This window comes from Hypanus sabinus, assembly GCF_030144855.1.
Source record: "Hypanus sabinus isolate sHypSab1 chromosome Y unlocalized genomic scaffold, sHypSab1.hap1 SUPER_Y_unloc_5, whole genome shotgun sequence".
In the NCBI taxonomy this organism is placed as follows: domain Eukaryota; kingdom Metazoa; phylum Chordata; class Chondrichthyes; order Myliobatiformes; family Dasyatidae; genus Hypanus; species Hypanus sabinus.
Genome location: NW_026779035.1, coordinates 661,627 through 685,120, shown reverse-complemented (window position 1 = coordinate 685,120; position 23,494 = coordinate 661,627). Strand labels below are relative to the sequence as shown.

The following is a 23,494-nucleotide window of genomic DNA, read 5'->3' as shown; positions in this document are numbered from 1 at the left end:
GTCCCCCTGTCATGGATGGTACACCGAGTGTACGTCACCGTGTCATGGATTGTTCACCGAGTGTACGTCAACGTGTCATGGATTGTTCACCGAGTGTACGTCACCGTGTCATGGATTGTTCACCGAGTGTACCTCACCGTGTCATGGATTGTTCACCGAGTGTACGTCACCGTGTCATGGATTGTTCACCGAGTGTACGTCACCGTGTCATGGATTGTTCACCGAGTGTACGTCACCGTGTCATGGATTGTTCACTGAGTGTAAGTCAACGTGTCATGCATTGTTCACCGAGTGTACGTCACTGTGTTATAGATTGTTCACCGAGTGTATGTCACCGTGTTATCGATTGTTCACCGAGTGTACGTCACCGTGTCATAGATTGTTCACTGAGTGTACGTCACCGTGTCATGGATTGTTCACCGAGTGTACGTCACCGTGTCATGAATTGTTCACTGAGTGTACGTCACCGTGTCATGAATTGTTCACTGAGTGTACGTCACCGTGTCATGAATTGTTCACTGAGTGTACGTCACCGTGTCATGAATTGTTCACTGAGTGTACCTCACCGTATCATGGATTGTTCACCGAGTGTATGTCAACGTGTCATGGATTGTTCACCGAGTGTACGTCAACGTGTCATGCATTGTTCACTGAGTGTACCTCACCGTGTCATGGATTGTTCACCGAGTGTACCTCACCGTGTCATGGATTGTTCACCGATTGTACGTCACCGTGTCATGGATTGTTCATTGAGTGTACGTCAACGTGTCATGCATTGTTCACTGAGTGTACGTCACCGTGTCATGGATTGTTCACTGAGTGTACGTCACCGTGTCATGGATTGTTCACTGAGTGTACGTCACCGTGTCATGGATTGTTCATTGAGTGTACGTCAACGTGTCATGGATTTTTCACCGAGTGTACGTTACCGTGTCATGGATTGTTCACTGAGTGTACGTCACCGTGTCATGAATTGTTCACCGAGTGTACGTCAACGTGTCATGAATTGTTCACTGAGTGTACTTCACAGTCTTATAAATTATTTACCGAGTGTACGTCCCCCTGTCATGGATGGTACACCGAGTGTACGTCACCGTGTCATGAATTGTTCACCGAGTGTACGTCAACGTGTCATGGATTGTTCACCGAGTGTACGTCACCGTGTCATGGATTGTTCACCGAGTGTACGTCAACGTGTCATGGATTGTTCACCGAGTGTACGTCAACGTGTCATGGATTGTTCACCGAGTGTACGTCACCGTGTCATGGATTGTTCACCGAGTGTACGTCAACGTGTCATGGATTGTTCACCGAGTGTACGTCACCGTGTCATGGATTGTTCATTGAGTGTACCTCACCGTGTCATGGATTGTTCACTGAGTGTACGTCACCGTGTCATGGATTGTTCATTGAGTGTACGTCAACGTGTCATGCATTGTTCACCGAGTGTACGTCAACGTGTCATGGATTGTTCACCGAGTGTACGTCAACGTGTCATGGATTGTTCACCGAGTGTACGTCACCGTGTCATGGATTGTTCACCGAGTGTACGTCAACGTGTCATGGATTGTTCACCGAGTGTACGTCACCGTGTCATGGATTGTTCATTGAGTGTACCTCACCGTGTCATGGATTGTTCACTGAGTGTACGTCACCGTGTCATGGATTGTTCATTGAGTGTACGTCAACATGTCATGCATTGTTCACTGTGTGTACGTCACCGTGTCATGGATTGTTCACTGAGTGTACGTCACCGTGTCATGGATTGTTCACCGAGTGTACGTCAACGTGTCATGAATTGTTCACTGAGTGTACGTCACCGTGTCATGGATTGTTCATTGAGTGTATGTCAACGTGTCATGGATTGTTCACCGAGTGTACGTCACCGTGTCATGGATTGTTCACTGAGTGTACGTCAACGTGTCATGAATTGTTCACTGAGTCTACGTCACCGTGTCATGAATTGTTCACCGAGTGTACGTCAACGTGTCATGAATTGTTCACTGAGTGTACGTCACAGTCTTATAAATTATTTACCGAGTGTACGTCCCCCTGTCATGGATGGTACTCCGAGTGTACGTCACCGTGTCATGAATTGTTCACCGAGTGTACGTCAACGTGTAAATAAATTGTTCTCTGAGTGTATGTCCCCGTGTTATGAATTGTTCGCTGAATGTACGTCACCGTCTTATAAATTATTTACCAAGTGTTCGTCCCCGTGTCATGGATGGTTCACCGAGTGTACATCTGCGTGTTATAGATTGTTCACTCTGTGTACATCACCGTGTGATGAATTGTTCATTGAGTGTACGTCACTGTGTCATGAATTGTTCACTGAGTGTACGTCACCGTGTTATAGATTGTTTACTGAGAGTACATCACCGTGTCATGGATTGTTCACCGAGTGTACGTCACCGTGTCATGAATTGTTCATTGAGTGTAAGTCAACGTGGCATGAATTGTTCACTGAGTGTACGTCACCGTGTCATGGATTGTTCACCGAGTGTACGTCACCGTGTTATAGATTGTTTACTGAGAGTACATCACCGTGTCATGGATTGTTCACCGAGTGTACGTCAACGTGTCATGAATTGTTCATTGAGTGTAAGTCAACGTGGCATGAATTGTTCACTGAGTGTACGTCACCGTGTCATGGATTGTTCACCGAGTGTACGTCCCCCTGTCATGGATTGTTCACCGAGTGTACGTCACTGTGTCATGGATTGTTCACTGAGTGTAAGTCAACGTGTCATGAATTGTTCACTGAGTGTACGTCAACGTGTCATGAATTGTTCACTGAGTGTACGTCACCGTGTCATGGATTGTTCACCGGGTGTACGTCACCGTGTCATGGATTGTTCACTGAGTGTACGTCACCGTGTCATGGATTGTTCACCGAGTGTACGTCAACGTGTCATGGATTGTTCACCGAGTGTACCTCACCGTGTCATGGATTGTTCACCGAGTGTACCTCACCGTGTCATGGATTGTTCATTGAGTGTACCTCACCGTGTCATGGATTGTTCACTGAGTGTACGTCAACGTGTCATGGATTGTTCATTGAGTGTACCTCACCGTGTCATGGATTGTTCACCGAGTGTACGTCAACGTGTCATGGATTGTTCACCGAGTGTACCTCACCGTGTCATGGATTGTTCACCGAGTGTACCTCACCGTGTCATGGATTGTTCATTGAGTGTACCTCACCGTGTCATGGATTGTTCACTGAGTGTAGGTCACCGTGTCATGGATTGTTCATTGAGTGTACGTCACCGTGTCATGGATTGTTCACCGAGTGTACGTCACCGTGTCATGGATTGTTCACCGAGTGTACGTCACCGTGTCATGGATTGTTCACCGAGTGTACGTCAACGTGTCATGGATTGTTCACCGAGTGTACGTCAACGTGTCATGCATTGTTCACCGAGTGTACGTCACCGTGTCATGGATTGTTCATTGAGTGTACGTCAACGTGTCATGGATTGTTCATTGAGTGTACCTCACCGTGTCATGGATTGTTCACTGACTGTACCTCACCGTGTCATGGATTGTTCACTGAGTGTACGTCACCGTGTCATGGATTGTTCATTGAGTGTACGTCAACGTGTCATGGATTGTTCACTGAGTGTACGTCAACGTGTCATGAATTGTTCACTGAGTGTACGTCACCGTGTCATGAATTGTTCACCGAGTGTACGTCAACGTGTCATGAATTGTTCACTGAGTGTACGTCACAGTCTTATAAATTATTTACCGAGTGTACGTCCCCCTGTCATGGATGGTACACCGAGTGTACGTCACCGTGTCATGAATTGTTCACCGAGTGTACGTCAACGTGTAAATAAATTGTTCTCTGAGTGTATGTCCCCGTGTTATGAATTGTTCACCGAGTGTACGTCAACGTGTAAATAAATTGTTTCCTGAGTGTATGTCCCCGTGTTATGAATTGTTCGCTGAATGTACGTCACCGTCTTATAAATTATTTACCAAGTGTTCGTCCCCGTGTCATGGATGGTGCACCGAGTGTACGTCACCGTGTCATGGATTGTTCACCGAGTGTACATCTGCGTGTTATAGATTGTTCACTCTGTGTACATCACCGTGTGATGAATTGTTCACTGAGTGTACGTCACCGTGTCATGGATTGTTCATTGAGTGTACGTCACCGTGTCATGGATTGTTCACCGAGTGTACGTCAACGTGTCATGGATTGTTCACCGAGTGTACGTCACCGTGTCATGGATTGTTCACTGAGTGTACGTCACCGTGTCATGGATTGTTCACCGAGTGTACGTCAACGTGTCAAGGATTGTTCACCGAGTGTACGTCAACGTGTCATGGATTGTTAATCGAGTGTTCGTCACCGTGTCATGGATTGTTCACCGAGTGTACGTCACCGTGTTATAGATTGTTCACTCTGTGTACATCACCGTGTGATGAATTGTTCATTGAGTGTACGTCACTGTGTCATGAATTGTTCATTGAGTGTACGTCAACGTGTCATGGATTTTTCACCGAGTGTACGTTACCGTGTCATGGATTGTTCACTGAGTGTACGTCACCGTGTCATGAATTGTTCACCGAGTGTACGTCAACGTGTCATGAATTGTTCACTGAGTGTACTTCACAGTCTTATAAATTATTTACCGAGTGTACGTCCCCCTGTCATGGATGGTACACCGAGTGTACGTCACCGTGTCATGAATTGTTCACCGAGTGTACGTCAACGTGTCATGGATTGTTCACCGAGTGTACGTCACCGTGTCATGGATTGTTCACCGAGTGTACGTCAACGTGTCATGGATTGTTCACCGAGTGTACGTCAACGTGTCATGGATTGTTCACCGAGTGTACGTCACCGTGTCATGGATTGTTCACCGAGTGTACGTCAACGTGTCATGGATTGTTCACCGAGTGTACGTCACCGTGTCATGGATTGTTCATTGAGTGTACCTCACCGTGTCATGGATTGTTCACTGAGTGTACGTCACCGTGTCATGGATTGTTCATTGAGTGTACGTCAACGTGTCATGCATTGTTCACCGAGTGTACGTCAACGTGTCATGGATTGTTCACCGAGTGTACGTCAACGTGTCATGGATTGTTCACCGAGTGTACGTCACCGTGTCATGGATTGTTCACCGAGTGTACGTCAACGTGTCATGGATTGTTCACCGAGTGTACGTCACCGTGTCATGGATTGTTCATTGAGTGTACCTCACCGTGTCATGGATTGTTCACTGAGTGTACGTCACCGTGTCATGGATTGTTCATTGAGTGTACGTCAACATGTCATGCATTGTTCACTGTGTGTACGTCACCGTGTCATGGATTGTTCACTGAGTGTACGTCACCGTGTCATGGATTGTTCACCGAGTGTACGTCAACGTGTCATGAATTGTTCACTGAGTGTACGTCACCGTGTCATGGATTGTTCATTGAGTGTATGTCAACGTGTCATGGATTGTTCACCGAGTGTACGTCACCGTGTCATGGATTGTTCACTGAGTGTACGTCAACGTGTCATGAATTGTTCACTGAGTCTACGTCACCGTGTCATGAATTGTTCACCGAGTGTACGTCAACGTGTCATGAATTGTTCACTGAGTGTACGTTACAGTCTTATAAATTATTTACCGAGTGTACGTCCCCCTGTCATGGATGGTACTCCGAGTGTACGTCACCGTGTCATGGATTGTTCATTGAGTGTACGTCACCGTGTCATGGATTGTTCACCGAGTGTACGTCAACGTGTCATGGATTGTTCACCGAGTGTACGTCACCGTGTCATGGATTGTTCACTGAGTGTACGTCACCGTGTCATGGATTGTTCACCGAGTGTACGTCAACGTGTCAAGGATTGTTCACCGAGTGTACGTCAACGTGTCATGGATTGTTAATCGAGTGTTCGTCACCGTGTCATGGATTGTTCACCGAGTGTACGTCACCGTGTTATAGATTGTTCACTCTGTGTACATCACCGTGTGATGAATTGTTCATTGAGTGTACGTCACTGTGTCATGAATTGTTCACTGAGTGTACGTCACCGTGTTATAGATTGTTTACTGAGAGTACATCACCGTGTCATGGATTGTTCACCGAGTGTACGTCAACGTGTCATGGATTGTTCACCGAGTGTACGTCACCGTGTCATGGATTGTTCACCGAGTTTACGTCACCCTGTTATAGATTGTTCACTCTGTGTACATCACCGTGTGATGAATTGTTCATTGAGTGTACGTCACTGTGTCATGAATTGTTCACTGAGTGTACGTCACCGTGTTATAGATTGTTTACTGAGAGTACATCACCGTGTCATGGATTGTTCACCGAGTGTACGTCAACGTGTCATGGATTGTTCACCGAGTGTACGTCACCGTGTCATGAATTGTTCATTGAGTGTAAGTCAACGTGTCATGAATTGTTCACTGAGTGTACGTCACCGTGTCATGGATTGTTCACCGAGTGTACGTCACCGTGTCATGGATTGTTCACCGAGTGTAAGTCAACGTGTCATGGATTGTTCACTGAGTGTACGTCAACGTGTCATGAATTGTTCACCGAGTGTACGTCAACGTGTCATGGATTGTTCACTGAGTGTACGTCACCGTGTCATGGATTGTTCACTGAGTGTACGTCAACGTGTCATGGATTGTTCATTGAGTGTACCTCACCGTGTCATGGATTTTTCACTGGGTGTACGTCACCGTGTCATGGATTGTTCATTGAGTGTACGTCACCGTGTCATGGATTGTTCACCGAGTGTACGTCAACGTGTCATGCATTGTTCACCGAGTGTACGTCACCGTGTCATGGATTGTTCATTGAGTGTACGTCACCGTGTCATGGATTGTTCACCGAGTGTACGTCAACGTGTCATGCATTGTTCACCGAGTGTAAGTCAACGTGTCATGGATTGTTCACTGAGTGTACGTCAACGTGTCATGAATTGTTCACTGAGTGTAAGTCAACGTGTCATGAATTGTTCACTGAGTGTACGTCACCGTGTCATGAATTGTTCACCGAGTGTACGTCAACGTGTAAATAAATTGTTCTCTGAGTGTATGTCCCCGTGTTATGAATTGTTCACCGAGTGTACGTCAAAGTGTAAATAAATTGTTTCCTGAGTGTATGTCCCCGTGTTATGAATTGTTCGCTGAATGTACGTCACCGTCTTATAAATTATTTACCAAGTGTTCGTCCCCGTGTCATGGATGGTGCACCGAGTGTACGTCACCGTGTCATGGATTGTTCACCGAGTGTACATCTGCGTGTTATAGATTGTTCACTCTGTGTACATCACCGTGTGATGAATTGTTCACTGAGTGTACGTCACCGTGTCATGGATTGTTCATTGAGTGTACGTCACCGTGTCATGGATTGTTCACCGAGTGTACGTCAACGTGTCATGGATTGTTCACCGAGTGTACGTCACCGTGTCATGGATTGTTCACTGAGTGTACGTCACCGTGTCATGGATTGTTCACCGAGTGTACGTCAACGTGTCATGGATTGTTCACCGAGTGTACGTCAACGTGTCATGGATTGTTCACCGAGTGTACGTCACCGTGTCATGGATTGTTCACCGAGTGTACGTCACCGTGTTATAGATTGTTCACTCTGTGTACATCACCGTGTGATGAATTGTTCATTGAGTGTACGTCACTGTGTCATGAATTGTTCACTGAGTGTACGTCACCGTGTTATAGATTGTTTACTGAGAGTACATCACCGTGTCATGGATTGTTCACCGAGTGTACGTCAACGTGTCATGGATTGTTCACCGAGTGTACGTCACCGTGTCATGGATTGTTCACCGAGTGTACGTCACCGTGTTATAGATTGTTCACTCTGTGTACATCACCGTGTGATGAATTGTTCATTGAGTGTACGTCACTGTGTCATGAATTGTTCACCGAGTGTACGTCAACGTGTCATGGATTGTTCACTGAGTGTACGTCACCGTGTCATGGATTGTTCACCGAGTGTACGTCAACGTGTCAAGGATTGTTCACCGAGTGTACGTCAACGTGTCATGGATTGTTCACCGAGTGTACGTCACCGTGTCATGGATTGTTCACCGAGTGTACGTCACCGTGTTATAGATTGTTCACTCTGTGTACATCACCGTGTGATGAATTGTTCATTGAGTGTACGTCACTGTGTCATGAATTGTTCACTGAGTGTACGTCACCGTGTTATAGATTGTTTACTGAGAGTACATCACCGTGTCATGGATTGTTCACCGAGTGTACGTCAACGTGTCATGGATTGTTCACCGAGTGTACGTCACCGTGTCATGGATTGTTCACCGAGTGTACGTCACCGTGTTATAGATTGTTCACTCTGTGTACATCACCGTGTGATGAATTGTTCATTGAGTGTACGTCACTGTGTCATGAATTGTTCACTGAGTGTACGTCACCGTGTTATAGATTGTTTACTGAGAGTACATCACCGTGTCATGGATTGTTCACCGAGTGTACGTCAACGTGTCATGGATTGTTCACCGAGTGTACGTCAACGTGTCATGGATTGTTCACCGAGTGTACGTCAACGTGTCATGCATTGTTCACCGAGTGTACGTCACCGTGTCATGCATTGTTCATTGAGTGTACCTCACCGTGTCATGCATTGTTCACCGAGTGTACCTCACCGTGTCATGCATTGTTCACCGAGTGTACGTCACCGTGTCATGGATTGTTCACCGAGTGTACGTCACCGTGTCATGGATTGTTCACCGAGTGTACGTCAACGTGTCATGGATTGTTCACCGAGTGTACGTCACCGTGTCATGGATTGTTCACCGAGTGTACGTCACCGTGTCATGGATTGTTCACCGAGTGTACGTCACCGTGTCATGGATTGTTCACCGAGTGTACGTCACCGTGCCATGGATTGTTCACCGAGTGTACGTCACCGTGTCATGGATTGTTCACCGAGTGTACGTCAACGTGTCATGCATTGTTCACCGAGTGTACGTCAACGTGTCATGCATTGTTCACCGAGTGTACGTCAACGTGTCATGAATTGTTCACCGAGTGTACGTCACCGTGTCATGGATTGTTCACCGAGTGTACGTCACCGTGTCATGGATTGTTCACCGAGTGTACGTCACCGTGTCATGGATTGTTCACCGAGTGTACGTCAAGGTGTCATGGATTGTTCACCGAGTGTACGTCACCGTGTCATGGATTGTTCACCGAGTGTACGTCACCGTGTCATGGATTGTTCACCGAGTGTACGTCAACGTGTCATGGATTGTTCACCGAGTGTACGTCACCGTGTCATGGATTGTTCACCGAGTGTACGTCACCGTGTCATGGATTGTTCACCGAGTGTATGTCACCGTGTCATGGATTGTTCACCGAGTGTACGTCACCGTGTCATGGATTGTTCACCGAGTGTACGTCAACGTGTCATGGATTGTTCACCGAGTGTACGTCAACGTGTCATGCATTGTTCACCGAGTGTACTTCACCGTGTCATGGATTGTTCATTGAGTGTACGTCACTGTGTTATAGATTGTTCACCGGGTGTACGTCACTGTGTTATAGATTGTTCACCGGGTGTACGTCCCCGTGTTATTGATTGTTCACCGGGTGTACGTCCCCCTGTCATGGATTGTTCACCGAGTGTACGTCACCGTGTCATGGATTGTTCACCGAGTGTACGTCACCGTGTCATGGATTGTTCACCGAGTGTACGTCACCGTGTCATGGATTGTTCACCGAGTGTACGTCACCGTGTCATGGATTGTTCACCGAGTGTAGCTCACCGTGTCATGGATTGTTCACTGAGTGTACGTCACCGTGTCATGGATTGTTCACTGAGTGTACGTCACCGTGTCATGGATTGTTCACTGAGTGTACGTCACCGTGTCATGGATTGTTCATTGAGTGTACGTCAACGTGTCATGGATTGTTCACCGAGAGTACGTCACCGTGTCATGGATTGTTCACTGAGTGTACGTCAACGTGTCATGAATTGTTCACTGAGTGTACGTCACCGTGTCATGAATTGTTCACCGAGTGTACGTCAACGTGTCATGAATTGTTCCCTGAGTGTACGTCACAGTCTTATAAATTATTTACCGAGTTTACGTCCCCCTGTCATGGATGGTACACCGAGTGTACGTCACCGTGTCATGAATTGTTCACTGAATGTACGTCAACGTGTAAATAAATTGTTCACCGAGTGTACGTCAACGTGTCATGCATTGTTCACCGAGTGTACGTCAACGTGTCATGAATTGTTCACCGAGTGTACGTCACCGTGTCATGGATTGTTCACCGAGTGTACGTCACCGTGTCATGGATTGTTCACCGAGTGTACGTCACCGTGTCTTGGATTGTTCACCGAGTGTACGTCAACGTGTCATGGATTTTTCACCGAGTGTACGTCACCGTGTCATGGATTGTTCACCGAGTGTACGTCAATGTGTCATGGATTGTTCACCGAGTGTACGTCACCGTGTCATTAATTGTTCACCGAGTGTACGTCACCGTGTCATGGATTGTTCACCGAGTGTACGTCAACATGTCATGGATTGTTCACCGAGTGTACGTCACCGTGTCATGGATTGTTCACCGAGTGTACGTCAACGTGTCATGGATTGTTCACCGAGTGTACGTCACCGTGTCATGGATTGTTCACCGAGTGTACGTCACCGTGTCATGGATTGTTCACCGAGTGTACGCCAACTTGTCATGGATTGTTCACCGACTGTACGTCACCGTGTCATGGATTGTTCACCGAGTGTACGTCAACGTGTCATGGATTGTTCACCGAGTGTACGTCACCGTGTCATGGATTGTTCACCGAGTGTACGTCAACGTTTCATGGATTGTTCACCGAGTGTACGTCACCGTGTCATGGATTGTTCACCGAGTGTACGTCACCGTGTCATGGATTGTTCACCGAGTGTACGTCACCGTGTCATGGATTGTTCACCGAGTGTACGTCACCGTGTCATGGATTGTTCACTGAGTGTAAGTCAACGTGTCATGCATTGTTCACCGAGTGTACGTCACTGTGTTATAGATTGTTCACCGAGTGTATGTCACCGTGTTATCGATTGTTCACCGAATGTACGTCACCGTGTCATAGATTGTTCACTGAGTGTACGTCACCGTGTCATGGATTGTTCACCGAGTGTACGTCACCGTGTCATGAATTGTTCACTGAGTGTACGTCACCGTGTCATGAATTGTTCACTGAGTGTACGTCACCGTGTCATGAATTGTTCACTGAGTGTACGTCACCGTGTCATGAATTGTTCACTGAGTGTACGTCACCGTGTCATGAATTGTTCACCGAGTGTACCTCACCGTATCATGGATTGTTCACCGAGTGTACGTCAACGTGTCATGGATTGTTCACCGAGTGTACGTCAACGTGTCATGCATTGTTCACTGAGTGTACCTCACCGTGTCATGGATTGTTCACCGAGTGTACCTCACCGTGTCATGGATTGTTCACCGATTGTACGTCACCGTGTCATGGATTGTTCATTGAGTGTACGTCAACGTGTCATGCATTGTTCACTGAGTGTACGTCACCGTGTCATGGATTGTTCACTGAGTGTACGTCAACGTGTCATGGATTGTTCACCGAGTGTACGTTACCGTGTCATGGATTGTTCACTGAGTGTACGTCACCGTGTCATGAATTGTTCACCGAGTGTACGTCAACGTGTCATGAATTGTTCACTGAGTGTACGTCACAGTCTTATAAATTATTTACCGAGTGTACGTCCCCCTGTCATGGATGGTACACCGAGTGTACGTCACCGTGTCATGAATTGTTCACCGAGTGTACGTCAACGTGTCATGGATTGTTCACCGAGTGCACGTCACCGTGTCATGGATTGTTCACCGAGTGTACGTCAACGTGTCATGGATTGTTCACCGAGTGTACGTCAACGTGTCATGGATTGTTCACCGAGTGTACGTCACCGTGTCATGGATTGTTCACCGAGTGTACGTCAACGTGTCATGGATTGTTCACCGAGTGTACGTCACCGTGTCATGGATTGTTCATTGAGTGTACCTCACCGTGTCATGGATTGTTCACTGAGTGTACGTCACCGTGTCATGGATTGTTCATTGAGTGTACGTCAACGTGTCATGCATTGTTCACCGAGTGTACGTCAACGTGTCATGGATTGTTCACCGAGTGTACGTCAACGTGTCATGGATTGTTCACCGAGTGTACGTCACCGTGTCATGGATTGTTCACCGAGTGTACGTCAACGTGTCATGGATTGTTCACCGAGTGTACGTCACCGTGTCATGGATTGTTCATTGAGTGTACCTCACCGTGTCATGGATTGTTCACTGAGTGTACGTCACCGTGTCATGGATTGTTCATTGAGTGTACGTCAACATGTCATGCATTGTTCACTGTGTGTACGTCACCGTGTCATGGATTGTTCACTGAGTGTACGTCACCGTGTCATGGATTGTTCACCGAGTGTACGTCAACGTGTCATGAATTGTTCACTGAGTGTACGTCACCGTGTCATGGATTGTTCATTGAGTGTATGTCAACGTGTCATGGATTGTTCACCGAGTGTACGTCACCGTGTCATGGATTGTTCACTGAGTGTACGTCAACGTGTCATGAATTGTTGACTGAGTGTACGTCACCGTGTCATGAATTGTTCACCGAGTGTACGTCAACGTGTCATGAATTGTTCACTGAGTGTACGTCACAGTCTTATAAATTATTTACCGAGTGTACGTCCCCCTGTCATGGATGGTACACCGAGTGTACGTCACCGTGTCATGGATTGTTCACCGAGTGTACGTCAACGTGTCATGGATTGTTCACCGAGTGTACGTCACCGTGTCATGGATTGTTCACCGAGTGTACGTCACCGTGTCATGGATTGTTCACCGAGTGTACGTCACCGTGTCATGGATTGTTCACCGAGTGTACGTCACCGTGTCATGGATTGTTCACCGAGTGTACGTCACCGTGTCATGGATTGTTCACTGAGTGTAAGTCAACGTGTCATGCATTGTTCACCGAGTGTACGTCACTGTGTTATAGATTGTTCACCGAGTGTATGTCACCGTGTTATCGATTGTTCACCGAGTGTACGTCACCGTGTCATAGATTGTTCACCGAGTGTACGTCACCGTGTCATGGATTGTTCACCGAGTGTACGTCACCGTGTCATGAATTGTTCACTGAGTGTACGTCACCGTGTCATGAATTGTTCACTGAGTGTACGTCACCGTGTCATGAATTGTTCACTGAGTGTACGTCACCGTGTCATGAATTGTTCACTGAGTGTACCTCACCGTATCATGGATTGTTCACCGAGTGTATGTCAACGTGTCATGGATTGTTCACCGAGTGTACGTCAACGTGTCATGCATTGTTCACTGAGTGTACCTCACCGTGTCATGGATTGTTCACCGAGTGTACCTCACCGTGTCATGGATTGTTCACCAATTGTACGTCACCGTGTCATGGATTGTTCATTGAGTGTACGTCAACGTGTCATGCATTGTTCACTGAGTGTACGTCACCGTGTCATGGATTGTTCACTGAGTGTACGTCACCGTGTCATGGATTGTTCACTGAGTGTACGTCACCGTGTCATGGATTGTTCATTGAGTGTACGTCAACGTGTCATGGATTTTTCACCGAGTGTACGTTACCGTGTCATGGATTGTTCACTGAGTGTACGTCACCGTGTCATGAATTGTTCACCGAGTGTACGTCAACGTGTCATGAATTGTTCACTGAGTGTACTTCACAGTCTTATAAATTATTTACCGAGTGTACGTCCCCCTGTCATGGATGGTACACCGAGTGTACGTCACCGTGTCATGAATTGTTCACCGAGTGTACGTCAACGTGTCATGGATTGTTCACCGAGTGTACGTCACCGTGTCATGGATTGTTCACCGAGTGTACGTCAACGTGTCATGGATTGTTCACCGAGTGTACGTCACCGTGTCATGAATTGTTCACTGAGTGTACGTCACCGTGTCATGGATTGTTCACTGAGTGTACGTCACCGTGTCATGGATTGTTCATTGAGTGTACGTCAACATGTCATGCATTGTTCACTGTGTGTACGTCACCGTGTCATGGATTGTTCACTGAGTGTACGTCACCGTGTCATGGATTGTTCACCGAGTGTACGTCAACGTGTCATGAATTGTTCACTGAGTGTACGTCACCGTGTCATGGATTGTTCATTGAGTGTATGTCAACGTGTCATGGATTGTTCACCGAGTGTACGTCACCGTGTCATGGATTGTTCACTGAGTGTACGTCAACGTGTCATGAATTGTTCACTGAGTCTACGTCACCGTGTCATGAATTGTTCACCGAGTGTACGTCAACGTGTCATGAATTGTTCACTGAGTGTACGTCACAGTCTTATAAATTATTTACCGAGTGTACGTCCCCCTGTCATGGATGGTACTCCGAGTGTACGTCACCGTGTCATGAATTGTTCACCGAGTGTACGTCAACGTGTAAATAAATTGTTCTCTGAGTGTATGTCCCCGTGTTATGAATTGTTCGCTGAATGTACGTCACCGTCTTATAAATTATTTACCAAGTGTTCGTTCCCGTGTCATGGATGGTTCACCGAGTGTACATCTGCGTGTTATAGATTGTTCACTCTGTGTACATCACCCTGTGATGAATTGTTCATTGAGTGTACGTCACTGTGTCATGAATTGTTCACTGAGTGTACGTCACCGTGTTATAGATTGTTTACTGAGAGTACATCACCGTGTCATGGATTGTTCACCGAGTGTACGTCACCGTGTCATGAATTGTTCATTGAGTGTAAGTCAACGTGGCATGAATTGTTCACTGAGTGTACGTCACCGTGTCATGGATTGTTCACCGAGTGTACGTCACCGTGTTATAGATTGTTTACTGAGAGTACATCACCGTGTCATGGATTGTTCACCGAGTGTACGTCAACGTGTCATGAATTGTTCATTGAGTGTAAGTCAACGTGGCATGAATTGTTCACTGAGTGTACGTCACCGTGTCATGGATTGTTCACCGAGTGTACGTCCCCCTGTCATGGATTGTTCACCGAGTGTACGTCACTGTGTCATGGATTGTTCACTGAGTGTAAGTCAACGTGTCATGAATTGTTCACTGAGTGTACGTCACCGTGTCATGAATTGTTCACTGAGTGTACGTCACCGTGTCATGGATTGTTCACCGGGTGTACGTCACCGTGTCATGGATTGTTCACTGAGTGTACGTCACCGTGTCATGGATTGTTCACCGAGTGTACGTCAACGTGTCATGGATTGTTCACCGAGTGTACCTCACCGTGTCATGGATTGTTCACCGAGTGTACCTCACCGTGTCATGGATTGTTCATTGAGTGTACCTCACCGTGTCATGGATTGTTCACTGAGTGTACGTCAACGTGTCATGGATTGTTCATTGAGTGTACCTCACCGTGTCATGGATTGTTCACCGAGTGTACGTCAACGTGTCATGGATTGTTCACCGAGTGTACCTCACCGTGTCATGGATTGTTCACCGAGTGTACCTCACCGTGTCATGGATTGTTCATTGAGTGTACCTCACCGTGTCATGGATTGTTCACTGAGTGTAGGTCACCGTGTCATGGATTGTTCATTGAGTGTACGTCACCGTGTCATGGATTGTTCACCGAGTGTACGTTACCGTGTCATGGATTGTTCACCGAGTGTACGTCACCGTGTCATGGATTGTTCACCGAGTGTACGTCAACGTGTCATGGATTGTTCACCGAGTGTACGTCAACGTGTCATGCATTGTTCACCGAGTGTACGTCACCGTGTCATGGATTGTTCATTGAGTGTACGTCAACGTGTCATGGATTGTTCATTGAGTGTACCTCACCGTGTCATGGATTGTTCACTGACTGTACCTCACCGTGTCATGGATTGTTCACTGAGTGTACGTCACCGTGTCATGGATTGTTCATTGAGTGTACGTCAACGTGTCATGGATTGTTCACTGAGTGTACGTCAACGTGTCATGAATTGTTCACTGAGTGTACGTCACCGTGTCATGAATTGTTCACCGAGTGTACGTCAACGTGTCATGAATTGTTCACTGAGTGTACGTCACAGTCTTATAAATTATTTACCGAGTGTACGTCCCCCTGTCATGGATGGTACACCGAGTGTACGTCACCGTGTCATGAATTGTTCACCGAGTGTACGTCAACGTGTAAATAAATTGTTCTCTGAGTGTATGTCCCCGTGTTATGAATTGTTCACCGAGTGTACGTCAACGTGTAAATAAATTGTTTCCTGAGTGTATGTCCCCGTGTTATGAATTGTTCGCTGAATGTACGTCACCGTCTTATAAATTATTTACCAAGTGTTCGTCCCCGTGTCATGGATGGTGCACCGAGTGTACGTCACCGTGTCATGGATTGTTCACCGAGTGTACATCTGCGTGTTATAGATTGTTCACTCTGTGTACATCACCGTGTGATGAATTGTTCACTGAGTGTACGTCACCGTGTCATGGATTGTTCATTGAGTGTACGTCACCGTGTCATGGATTGTTCACCGAGTGTACGTCAACGTGTCATGGATTGTTCACCGAGTGTACGTCACCGTGTCATGGATTGTTCACTGAGTGTACGTCACCGTGTCATGGATTGTTCACCGAGTGTACGTCAACGTGTCAAGGATTGTTCACCGAGTGTACGTCAACGTGTCATGGATTGTTAATCGAGTGTTCGTCACCGTGTCATGGATTGTTCACCGAGTGTACGTCACCGTGTTATAGATTGTTCACTCTGTGTACATCACCGTGTGATGAATTGTTCATTGAGTGTACGTCACTGTGTCATGAATTGTTCATTGAGTGTACGTCAACGTGTCATGGATTTTTCACCGAGTGTACGTTACCGTGTCATGGATTGTTCACTGAGTGTACGTCACCGTGTCATGAATTGTTCACCGAGTGTACGTCAACGTGTCATGAATTGTTCACTGAGTGTACTTCACAGTCTTATAAATTATTTACCGAGTGTACGTCCCCCTGTCATGGATGGTACACCGAGTGTACGTCACCGTGTCATGAATTGTTCACCGAGTGTACGTCAACGTGTCATGGATTGTTCACCGAGTGTACGTCACCGTGTCATGGATTGTTCACCGAGTGTACGTCAACGTGTCATGGATTGTTCACCGAGTGTACGTCAACGTGTCATGGATTGTTCACCGAGTGTACGTCACCGTGTCATGGATTGTTCACCGAGTGTACGTCAACGTGTCATGGATTGTTCACCGAGTGTACGTCACCGTGTCATGGATTGTTCATTGAGTGTACCTCACCGTGTCATGGATTGTTCACTGAGTGTACGTCACCGTGTCATGGATTGTTCATTGAGTGTACGTCAACGTGTCATGCATTGTTCACCGAGTGTACGTCAACGTGTCATGGATTGTTCACCGAGTGTACGTCAACGTGTCATGGATTGTTCACCGAGTGTACGTCACCGTGTCATGGATTGTTCACCGAGTGTACGTCAACGTGTCATGGATTGTTCACCGAGTGTACGTCACCGTGTCATGGATTGTTCATTGAGTGTACCTCACCGTGTCATGGATTGTTCACTGAGTGTACGTCACCGTGTCATGGATTGTTCATTGAGTGTACGTCAACATGTCATGCATTGTTCACTGTGTGTACGTCACCGTGTCATGGATTGTTCACTGAGTGTACGTCACCGTGTCATGGATTGTTCACCGAGTGTACGTCAACGTGTCATGAATTGTTCACTGAGTGTACGTCACCGTGTCATGGATTGTTCATTGAGTGTATGTCAACGTGTCATGGATTGTTCACCGAGTGTACGTCACCGTGTCATGGATTGTTCACTGAGTGTACGTCAACGTGTCATGAATTGTTCACTGAGTCTACGTCACCGTGTCATGAATTGTTCACCGAGTGTACGTCAACGTGTCATGAATTGTTCACTGAGTGTACGTCACAGTCTTATAAATTATTTACCGAGTGTACGTCCCCCTGTCATGGATGGTACTCCGAGTGTACGTCACCGTGTCATGAATTGTTCACCGAGTGTACGTCAACGTGTAAATAAATTGTTCTCTGAGTGTATGTCCCCGTGTTATGAATTGTTCGCTGAATGTACGTCACCGTCTTATAAATTATTTACCAAGTGTTCGTCCCCGTGTCATGGATGGTTCACCGAGTGTACATCTGCGTGTTATAGATTGTTCACTCTGTGTACATCACCGTGTGATGAATTGTTCATTGAGTGTACGTCACTGTGTCATGAATTGTTCACTGAGTGTACGTCACCGTGTTATAGATTGTTTACTGAGAGTACATCACCGTGTCATGGATTGTTCACCGAGTGTACGTCACCGTGTCATGAATTGTTCATTGAGTGTAAGTCAACGTGGCATGAATTGTTCACTGAGTGTACGTCACCGTGTCATGGATTGTTCACCGAGTGTACGTCACCGTGTTATAGATTGTTTACTGAGAGTACATCACCGTGTCATGGATTGTTCACCGAGTGTACGTCAACGTGTCATGAATTGTTCATTGAGTGTAAGTCAACGTGGCATGAATTGTTCACTGAGTGTACGTCACCGTGTCATGGATTGTTCACCGAGTGTACGTCCCCCTGTCATGGATTGTTCACCGAGTGTACGTCACTGTGTCATGGATTGTTCACTGAGTGTAAGTCAACGTGTCATGAATTGTTCACTGAGTGTACGTCACCGTGTCATGAATTGTTCACTGAGTGTACGTCACCGTGTCATGGATTGTTCACCGGGTGTACGTCACCGTGTCATGGATTGTTCACTGAGTGTACGTCACCGTGTCATGGATTGTTCACCGAGTGTACGTCAACGTGTCATGGATTGTTCACCGAGTGTACCTCACCGTGTCATGGATTGTTCACCGAGTGTACCTCACCGTGTCATGGATTGTTCATTGAGTGTACCTCACCGTGTCATGGATTGTTCACTGAGTGTACGTCAACGTGTCATGGATTGTTCATTGAGTGTACCTCACCGTGTCATGGATTGTTCACCGAGTGTACGTCAACGTGTCATGGATTGTTCACCGAGTGTACCTCACCGTGTCATGGATTGTTCACCGAGTGTACCTCACCGTGTCATGGATTGTTCATTGAGTGTACCTCACCGTGTCATGGATTGTTCACTGAGTGTAGGTCACCGTGTCATGGATTGTTCATTGAGTGTACGTCACCGTGTCATGGATTGTTCACCGAGTGTACGTCACCGTGTCATGGATTGTTCACCGAGTGTACGTCACCGTGTCATGGATTGTTCACCGAGTGTACGTCAACGTGTCATGGATTGTTCACCGAGTGTACGTCAACGTGTCATGCATTGTTCACCGAGTGTACGTCACCGTGTCATGGATTGTTCATTGAGTGTACGTCAACGTGTCATGGATTGTTCATTGAGTGTACCTCACCGTGTCATGGATTGTTCACTGACTGTACCTCACCGTGTCATGGATTGTTCACTGAGTGTACGTCACCGTGTCATGGATTGTTCATTGAGTGTACGTCAACGTGTCATGGATTGTTCACTGAGTGTACGTCAACGTGTCATGAATTGTTCACTGAGTGTACGTCACCGTGTCATGAATTGTTCACCGAGTGTACGTCAACGTGTCATGAATTGTTCACTGAGTGTACGTCACAGTCTTATAAATTATTTACCGAGTGTACGTCCCCCTGTCATGGATGGTACACCGAGTGTACGTCACCGTGTCATGAATTGTTCACCGAGTGTACGTCAACGTGTAAATAAATTGTTCTCTGAGTGTATGTCCCCGTGTTATGAATTGTTCACCGAGTGTACGTCAACGTGTAAATAAATTGTTTCCTGAGTGTATGTCCCCGTGTTATGAATTGTTCGCTGAATGTACGTCACCGTCTTATAAATTATTTACCAAGTGTTCGTCCCCGTGTCATGGATGGTGCACCGAGTGTACGTCACCGTGTCATGGATTGTTCACCGAGTGTACATCTGCGTGTTATAGATTGTTCACTCTCTGTACATCACCGTGTGATGAATTGTTCACTGAGTGTACGTCACTGTGTCATGGATTGTTCATTGAGTGTACGTCACCGTGTCATGGATTGTTCACCGAGTGTACGTCAACGTGTCATGGATTGTTCACCGAGTGTACGTCACCGTGTCATGGATTGTTCACTGAGTGTACGTCACCGTGTCATGGATTGTTCACCGAGTGTACGTCAACGTGTCAAGGATTGTTCACCGAGTGTACGTCAACGTGTCATGGATTGTTAATCGAGTGTTCGTCACCGTGTCATGGATTGTTCACCGAGTGTACGTCACCGTGTTATAGATTGTTCACTCTGTGTACATCACCGTGTGATGAATTGTTCATTGAGTGTACGTCACTGTGTCATGAATTGTTCACTGAGTGTACGTCACCGTGTTATAGATTGTTTACTGAGAGTACATCACCGTGTCATGGATTGTTCACCGAGTGTACGTCAACGTGTCATGGATTGTTCACCGAGTGTACGTCACCGTGTCATGGATTGTTCACCGAGTTTACGTCACCGTGTTATAGATTGTTCACTCTGTGTACATCACCGTGTGATGAATTGTTCATTGAGTGTACGTCACTGTGTCATGAATTGTTCACTGAGTGTACGTCACCGTGTTATAGATTGTTTACTGAGAGTACATCACCGTGTCATGGATTGTTCACCGAGTGTACGTCAACGTGTCATGGATTGTTCACCGAGTGTACGTCACCGTGTCATGAATTGTTCATTGAGTGTAAGTCAACGTGTCATGAATTGTTCACTGAGTGTACGTCACCGTGTCATGGATTGTTCACCGAGTGTACGTCACCGTGTCATGGATTGTTCACCGAGTGTAAGTCAACGTGTCATGGATTGTTCACTGAGTTTACGTCAACGTGTCATGAATTGTTCACCGAGTGTACGTCAACGTGTCATGGATTGTTCACTGAGTGTACGTCACCGTGTCATGGATTGTTCACTGAGTGTACGTCAACGTGTCATGGATTGTTCATTGAGTGTACCTCACCGTGTCATGGATTTTTCACTGGGTGTACGTCACCGTGTCATGGATTGTTCATTGAGTGTACGTCACCGTGTCATGGATTGTTCACCGAGTGTACGTCAACGTGTCATGCATTGTTCACCGAGTGTACGTCACCGTGTCATGGATTGTTCATTGAGTGTACGTCACCGTGTCATGGATTGTTCACCGAGTGTACGTCAACGTGTCATGCATTGTTCACCGAGTGTAAGTCAACGTGTCATGGATTGTTCACTGAGTGTACGTCAACGTGTCATGAATTGTTCACTGAGTGTAAGTCAACGTGTCATGAATTGTTCACTGAGTGTACGTCACCGTGTCATGAATTGTTCACCGAGTGTACGTCAACGTGTAAATAAATTGTTCTCTGAGTGTATGTCCCCGTGTTATGAATTGTTCACCGAGTGTACGTCAAAGTGTAAATAAATTGTTTCCTGAGTGTATGTCCCCGTGTTATGAATTGTTCGCTGAATGTACGTCACCGTCTTATAAATTATTTACCAAGTGTTCGTCCCCGTGTCATGGATGGTGCACCGAGTGTACGTCACCGTGTCATGGATTGTTCACCGAGTGTACATCTGCGTGTTATAGATTGTTCACTCTGTGTACATCACCGTGTGATGAATTGTTCACTGAGTGTACGTCACAGTCTTATAAATTATTTACCGAGTGTACGTCCCCCTGTCATGGATGGTACACCGAGTGTACGTCACCGTGTCATGAATTGTTCACCGAGTGTACGTCAACGTGTAAATAAATTGTTCTCTGAGTGTATGTCCCCGTGTTATGAATTGTTCACCGAGTGTACGTCAACGTGTAAATAAATTGTTTCCTGAGTGTATGTCCCCGTGTTATGAATTGTTCGCTGAATGTACGTCACCGTCTTATAAATTATTTACCAAGTGTTCGTCCCCGTGTCATGGATGGTGCACCGAGTGTACGTCACCGTGTCATGGATTGTTCACCGAGTGTACATCTGCGTGTTATAGATTGTTCACTCTGTGTACATCACCGTGTGATGAATTGTTCACTGAGTGTACGTCACCGTGTCATGGATTGTTCATTGAGTGTACGTCACCGTGTCATGGATTGTTCACCGAGTGTACGTCAACGTGTCATGGATTGTTCACCGAGTGTACGTCACCGTGTCATGGATTGTTCACTGAGTGTACGTCACCGTGTCATGGATTGTTCACCGAGTGTACGTCAACGTGTCAAGGATTGTTCACCGAGTGTACGTCAACGTGTCATGGATTGTTAATCGAGTGTTCGTCACCGTGTCATGGATTGTTCACCGAGTGTACGTCACCGTGTTATAGATTGTTCACTCTGTGTACATCACCGTGTGATGAATTGTTCATTGAGTGTACGTCACTGTGTCATGAATTGTTCACTGAGTGTACGTCACCGTGTTATAGATTGTTTACTGAGAGTACATCACCGTGTCATGGATTGTTCACCGAGTGTACGTCAACGTGTCATGGATTGTTCACCGAGTGTACGTCACCGTGTCATGGATTGTTCACCGAGTTTACGTCACCGTGTTATAGATTGTTCACTCTGTGTACATCACCGTGTGATGAATTGTTCATTGAGTGTACGTCACTGTGTCATGAATTGTTCACTGAGTGTACGTCACCGTGTTATAGATTGTTTACTGAGAGTACATCACCGTGTCATGGATTGTTCACCGAGTGTACGTCAACGTGTCATGGATTGTTCACCGAGTGTACGTCACCGTGTCATGAATTGTTCATTGAGTGTAAGTCAACGTGTCATGAATTGTTCACTGAGTGTACGTCACCGTGTCATGGATTGTTCACCGAGTGTACGTCACCGTGTCATGGATTGTTCACCGAGTGTAAGTCAACGTGTCATGGATTGTTCACTGAGTTTACGTCAACGTGTCATGAATTGTTCACCGAGTGTACGTCAACGTGTCATGGATTGTTCACTGAGTGTACGTCACCGTGTCATGGATTGTTCACTGAGTGTACGTCAACGTGTCATGGATTGTTCATTGAGTGTACCTCACCGTGTCATGGATTTTTCACTGGGTGTACGTCACCGTGTCATGGATTGTTCATTGAGTGTACGTCACCGTGTCATGGATTGTTCACCGAGTGTACGTCAACGTGTCATGCATTGTTCACCGAGTGTACGTCACCGTGTCATGGATTGTTCATTGAGTGTACGTCACCGTGTCATGGATTGTTCACCGAGTGTACGTCAACGTGTCATGCATTGTTCACCGAGTGTAAGTCAACGTGTCATGGATTGTTCACTGAGTGTACGTCAACGTGTCATGAATTGTTCACTGAGTGTAAGTCAACGTGTCATGAATTGTTCACTGAGTGTACGTCACCGTGTCATGA

At 46.4% G+C, this 23,494-nt stretch overlaps 1 protein-coding gene across 1 annotated transcript in view; it reads left to right on the top strand.

Moving 5' to 3' along the window:
* Positions 1 to 23,494, top strand: part of LOC132386030 (E3 ubiquitin-protein ligase TTC3-like) — a 126,571-nt gene that overhangs the window by 72,352 nt on the left and 30,725 nt on the right. The gene's annotated exons all lie outside the window — the stretch shown is intronic.